This window comes from Zingiber officinale, chromosome 7A (genome assembly GCF_018446385.1).
Source record: "Zingiber officinale cultivar Zhangliang chromosome 7A, Zo_v1.1, whole genome shotgun sequence".
Lineage (NCBI taxonomy): Eukaryota > Viridiplantae > Streptophyta > Magnoliopsida > Zingiberales > Zingiberaceae > Zingiber > Zingiber officinale.
The window spans coordinates 73,699,664-73,706,592 of record NC_055998.1 but is presented as its reverse complement, the minus strand read 5'-3'; positions in this window follow the sequence as shown (position 1 = coordinate 73,706,592).

Below are 6,929 nucleotides of genomic sequence, written 5' to 3'. Positions count from 1 at the left end.
TCTTCTGCCTGGCTTCACTCACCAGGACTTCCTTCTGCCTGGCTTCACTCACCAGGACTTTCAGTCAAGTATCCAGTCAACCTTGACCTACTTGACTTTCCTTCACAATCTTAACTGGTCAACTTTGACCAAACGGGAATTGTATCAATAATCTCCCCAAATGAACAATTGCACCTGCATTGTCCATATCATCTAAACCCAATATATTGTCAAACATCGAAACCCAAACCAAGACTCAGGCTTGGTTAACCAGGTCAACCTTGACCTAGGGAATATTGCACCAACAATCTCCCCCTTTTTGATGTTTGACAATACCTCTTGTTAAGTTAGGAAATTAGGCTACTCCCATAGCCTCAACTCCCTTCATGTCAATATATGAATCCATAAGTTAAGCCCTTCATTCTCCCCCTAAGAGGGCAAACTCCCTCTAGGTAATGAAATCCTAACTTACTCCCTTTCATTCTCCCCCTATTGGCACACATCAAACCATGCCCCATTTTTGGGCACACATCAACAAATTCACTTGTGGAAAACTCTCCCCCTGAAGAGTTGCTCATCGTTGTTCACAACTTTACTCGTTGTGATCAACACGATAATGAAGATCTCATACCCTTCATTATCCTTCACCCTACATTCTCCCCCAATGTAGGCAAATGCCCATCCTTGAGCATTATCCACTTGAAACCACTTGAACAATGAGGATATCCACTCCCCATTAAAGTTCAAACGCTCAACCTTGAGCATGTTCTTAACGGAAGGTTAACCACCTTCCAAGGTTCATGAAAAATAATTTTCATGTCTTTAAAGAGTCCCTCCCCCTAAAGACATGGTGGTAACTTCTGTCATTGCACCAACAATGACTCGGAATCCCTAAAACTTTAGGAAACCCAATTTTAGAAGTTTTGAGGTTCAAATATTCAAAATTTGAAACAAACCTCAACCTAAACTTCAATTTAGTCTCCCTTAACCAATCCATCCTTGTTTTCAACATGAAAACACCCTTTTTATGTATACAAATGTATTTTGAGGGGTTAGGAATGGTTACCTAGACTAAAATAGGTTCAAAATGTTGAAAATAAGCTTTCCCAGCCAAAATCAACATCTTCGATCGATTGGAGTTGGGTTTCAATCGATTGAACCCTGCTGAATCGATCCACTGATCGATTCAGTCTTCTTGGATCGATCGGCTGATCGATCCAGAGAGCTTCTGCTCGCGAGAAATGCCTTCTCAATCGATCGGCTGATCGATTGAGGCACTCCAATCGATTCACTGATCGATTGGAGGCCTGAAATTGCTGAAATTCAATTTCAGCCAATTTCAGAAACCCCTAGAAAATTCTACAAAATTCCAAAAATCGTAAAAATTTGTGTAGACATTATTTAGGGTATAATTTATCATGGAAAAATAGTTTTCTATGAAAATACATCATATTTTCAAATATTGACACAAAATTGAGAACTTACAAAAACTTTAGTGTTTTCTTTAAGTTTGTGTCTAACTATTCAATGGTGATTACTATCAAAAGATAGCCTTCACCAAGATTTTCCAAAATTATTTTTTAAAAATATTTTCAAAAACAATATCCCACCATATTCCTTGGGTTTAATGCACATTACTTGTACATTAGCTTTCCCAATGATGGGAAAACACATAACTATGTGTTTTGATGAACTTAAAACTCAAAAGAATGCACTAAATCAACATATTGAGTTTTGTTCATCATCCTAACATCTCACTTGTATCTAATGTGCACTAAAACACATACAAGTCATCTTATTGGTCTTTGTGAGATATAAAGTTTGGTTTTGCCCTAATCTAGTGATCATGCATATCTATCTAGGTATTTTGTGGATATTGAACATCCACTTAGGATGTTACTTATTAATACCACTTGTTGACAACACTTGTTGAAAACACTTGTTGATAAATGCCATTTGTCCTTGCTTTTTAAGGAATTAAACATGATGCATGATAATGTTATGGCATACATCAAAATGAAATAGCTTTCAAAAGAAAGATTCCTATAATTACATGATGTATGTATGACATGATATGGTATTTTTATATTTTTATAATAAGGCATGAGTGCAAAAATAAAACATGATGTCATGACATATAATGGGCAAACAATCATGGCAAGATTTAGCATAAATAAAATATACCTAGATTATCTATCTAAGTATCCTTAATCTTAGCTAATCCTAAAATTTAAACCCTAGATTTGCCCAAAGTGCTTCAAGAAAGTGCCAAATCCTAACTTGACATTTCTAATTCTCTTGATTAATTTATGCCAATTGAAATTAAGCATATTCCCCAAGTGTTGGCATATTTCATTATTCCACAAGAGAAGCACTTTAAATTTAGGCTTAGATTTGCCTTAAATTATTAAGAAAATACCAAAATCTCAACTTGGTATTTCTTATGTTTTCCCAAATTTTGCCATTTTAAAATAAAATTAATACTTCTCGAATTTTGGCACATTTTACTCTTCCAAAGAGTAAATGATAATTTCATTTCATTTTCAAAGGTTAACAAAAACCTTGAAAATGCTCCTTTAGTGTCAATTTCTTCAAAGTTGGGTTAACTACCCTTCTTCTTAGAGTTGACACTCTCTAACCCATCTATGGGGTAAAGAAGATGCTCCTAGGAACCCAAAACCTATTGGTGCTCCTTGGATGCTCTAGGTATTCACTAGGGATAACTCCGCTAGATACCTTCCTAGTGACCTTGTTTGGCTTCTTAGAAGCCTTGGTCACCTTTTCTAGGTCAACTCTAGGGATTGCTTCCCTTGTAACCTTGTTTGTGACTTTCTTAGACTTCTTAGAAGTCTTAGTCACGTTTGTCGTTGCAAAGATACTTCTAGGGATAACTTCCCTTGTATCCTTGACTTGACATCTAGACTTAGGGTTGGTTCCATAGCTATATGGAACTCTATGGTAAATAGGTGCATCCTTTTTGATTTTAGGTTTGTATCCCAAACCTCTATGGCCCTTGGATGACCCTTGCTGTCCTAAACCTAGATTTTGCTCATTTTGCCCTTTAAGGATATTTTCCATCCTTTTTAGGGTCTTTTCTAGTTTGTCAAGTCTTGACCTCAAGACTTGATTTTCCATCACTAAGTCCTTAGTTTTTGGTTTGCCATTAAATCCATGAGCATTTTTGTTTCTAGGCTTGTAGCTAAAATCCTTGGAGTTCTTGCCTAGACTTTTATCTACATTCCTAGCCCTAGGTTGAGAGGTTTTAGCATGATAAGCTACATGATTTTCCTTAACCTTATCATGCCTCCTATTTTCATGGTAAATAGCATTAAAATGATATAGATTAGAACTATCATGCTTTTTACCATTATTAAAGGGGGTAGGTTCAATGAACGATACCTTCCTTTTTACCTGGGAGGCTCCCCCTTGAATTGTGCTTCCTCCTTGAGCCTTGACCACCTTCTTCCCCTTAGGGCATTGACTTCGGTAATGCCCTTTTTGTTGACACAAGAAGCACACAATGTGCTCCTTGCTCTTCTTTGTCCCGGGGGTGGTCTCCTTGGGCTTCTCCTTGCCCTTTTATGTCACTTGACCCTTCTTCTTGGCCAAGTTGGGACACTTGCTCTTGTAGTGCCCACTTTCCCTACACTCAAAACATATTATATGATTTTTATTTTTAATTGAAACATTTATACCTTCTTGTGTAGGGATGACACTTGCTCCTCCATTTGATATTTCTTGAATTTTGGAGGTGGCACCATCTTCTTCTTCTTCACTTGACCCGGATGTGGAGGCCTCTTCTTGCTCCGGGTTCATTGATCTACACTCCCCCTCAATCCTAGAGGTGGAGGCTTCATCATCTTGTACATGGAACAAGGAGTATGCTCCCTCCTTGTTCTCTTCATTGCACTCCCTTGAAGATGAAGCTTCTTCTTGGACTTCTTCTTCGGAGGTTGAGCATCTCTCAGCCTCGAAGTCCTCCTCTTGGTCTTGCTCCAAAGAGTCACCCTCTCTGGATTCTTCTTGCTCTTGTACAGTGGAGGGGATCTCTTCATGAAGCTTGGCCAATTTACTCCATAATTCCTTTGCATCTTCAAATTCTCCAATTTTGCAAAGGATGGTGCTTGGAAATAAATTGACCAAAAGTTTGGTCACTTTGTCATTTGCCTCGCACCTTTGGACTTGCTCTTGGCTCCACTTGCTCCTCTTGAGAACTTTGCCCTTTAGTTTGTTGGAGTCTTGAAGCCTTCCATAAGAGCAAACCATTGCTCTATTTCCATCATAAGAAAATTTTCGATTCTTGATTTCCAAGAATCAAAGCTCGTGGAAGTGTATGGTGGAGCCACCCTCGTGTCGAATCTGAGCCCATCTCAGAATTCCATTGTAGAAGTTGAGCTTTTGAATTTCTTTGACTTTGACAATTTTGCTTCAACTTCTTCACTCTCTAGCTCTTCTTGTTATGCTTGACCCTTCCGGCGATGATTCCGGTGAAGAGCGGCCTCGCTCTGATACCACTTGTTGGGACCGAAAAGTAGCTAGAGGGGGGGTGAATAGCTCGTCGCTCGCTAGGTGCTCGTCGTTGCTTATTTCTTCAAACATGTGCAGCGGAAATACAAGAAACAAACCACACAACGCTAACAAGGTTGGTTTAATTGGTATCCACCTCACAAGAGGTGACTAGTCCAAGGATCCACACCTACTCACGCACCCTCCACTAATAAAACCCTCCTTTTCGGTAACTACCGAAGGCGGAGAAGCCCTACAAGTTCACACTACAAAAGGAAGGGGAAAGGATAAAAAATACAAGCACAAAGCTTACAATGAGTACAAGAAAACCCTAACCCTAGCTTTCTTCCTCTTGCAATAGATCCGCCTCTTGACTTGGAAGAACCTCCAAGAACTTCAAGAACTGGCGTGGAGAGCTCTGTGGAGTCGCTGGTGAAGATCTGAGCTTTGTCGTGGAAGCGATGTAGAAGGAAATGAACTCTTGCGGCTTAAATCGACGCAAACGGTCGAATCCCGATCGATTGGAATGCTCCCAATCGATCGGGGAGGCTTTGGATCGATCCACGGATCGATCCATAGCGCCTCTGTGCTCTAGAAAAACGCCTGGATCGATCCACGGATCGATCCAGCGCTTATCGCGGGAAGCAGCAGCGTCCCAATCGATCCACTGATCGATTGGGACCTCTAGATCTATCCACCGATCGATCTAGAGGGGTTTTGTTCGCGGGGACTCACCGGATCGATCGGCCGATCGATCCAGATCTGCTGGATCGATCCACGGATCAATCCAAATCTGCTGGATCAATCGGCTGATCAATCCAGATCTTGGTTTTTGCCCAAAACCAAGTCCAAAGCCCCCTAAACCAACATCTAGTCAACCATGACTTGTTGGTACATAAGACCTAGCATCCGGTCACCCTTGACCAGCTAGGACTCTCTCACCAAGTGTCTGGTCAATCCCTTTGACCCACTTGGACTTTTCTCTTCTTGCCAAGTATCCGGTCAATCCCTCTGACCTACTTGGACTTTTCTCTTCTTGCCAAGTATCCGGTCAATCCCTTTGACCTACTTGGACTCTCACCAGATGTCTGGTCAATCTTGACACATCTGGATTTCTCCTGCCTTGCTTCACTCACCATGACTTTCCCAATTGCCTAGCTTCACTCACTAGGTCTTTCACCTGGCTTCACTCACCAGGATTTTCCTCCTGCCTAGCTTCACTCACCAGGACTTTCACCTAGCTTCACTCACTAGGATTTTCCTTCTGCCTAGCTTCACTCACTAGGACTTTCTTCTGCCTGGCTTCACTCACCAGGACTTCCTTCTGCCTAGCTTCACTCACCAGGACTTTCCTTCTGCCTAGCTTCACTCACTAGGACTTTCTTCTGCCTGGCTTCTCTCACCAGGACTTCCTTCTGCCTGGCTTCACTCACCAGGACTTTCAGTCAAGTATCCAGTCAACCTTGACCTACTTGACTTTCCTTCACAATCTTAACTGGTCAACTTTGACCAAACGAGAATTGTATCAACAATCTCCCCAAATGAACAACTGCACCTGCATTGTCCATATCATCTAAACCCAATATATTGTCAAACATCGAAACCCAAACCAAGACTCAGGCTTGGTTAACCAGGTCAACCTTGACCTAGGGAATATTGCACCAACAAGCCCAATATAACATTATAAGCGGGCGGAGCATCCATTATAATGAAATTTATCGTCCTCATCCTCACGAGTGGCTCTTCTCTAAGTGATATGATCAGCCAAGCTGGGATGATCGGCAACACCTCATTACCCATGAAGCTATACAGTGGAGTTGTCATGGGTTGAAGTTCGCTTTGATCGATCTAAAGCTGATCAAACGCCTTCTTGAATATAATATTCACCGAACTGCCTATATTAAAAAAGTATGATGAATATTATAGTTAGCAATTATCGCCCTGATAATCAAGAAATCATTGTGAGGGGCTTCTACTCCCTACAAATCTTGGGGACCAAATCTGATTTCTAGTCCCTGTGCTTTTTCTTTGCTCCACCCGACTACATGGATTTCCAACCACCTAGCATGTGTTTTTTGAGCCCAGTTGAAATTTAATCGATCAGGCTAGTCGATTAGGCATGCATAATCGACTAGGTTAATCGATTGAGCTTCAAAAATATAGCCATTTGAAGCAGGTTGCTGACGTGGTAATCGTGGTAATCATGGTAATCGCTTAAGAGTAAGCTTAAGCGATTAAGGCGCATGAAGATCCCTAGAAAAGGGTTTAGGTGTACACTGTTTCAGTAGAGCTCTCACTACAAATTTCTCACCGCTCAACACCAGTTCTTGGAGACTTAGAGAGAAATGTTGCTGCACTTCCAAGTTGATCAAGAGATGTCTACAAGCAAGAAGTAAGAAGCTAGGGTTTCATTTGTTGTAAATCTTGTAAGATTTCATATTGTA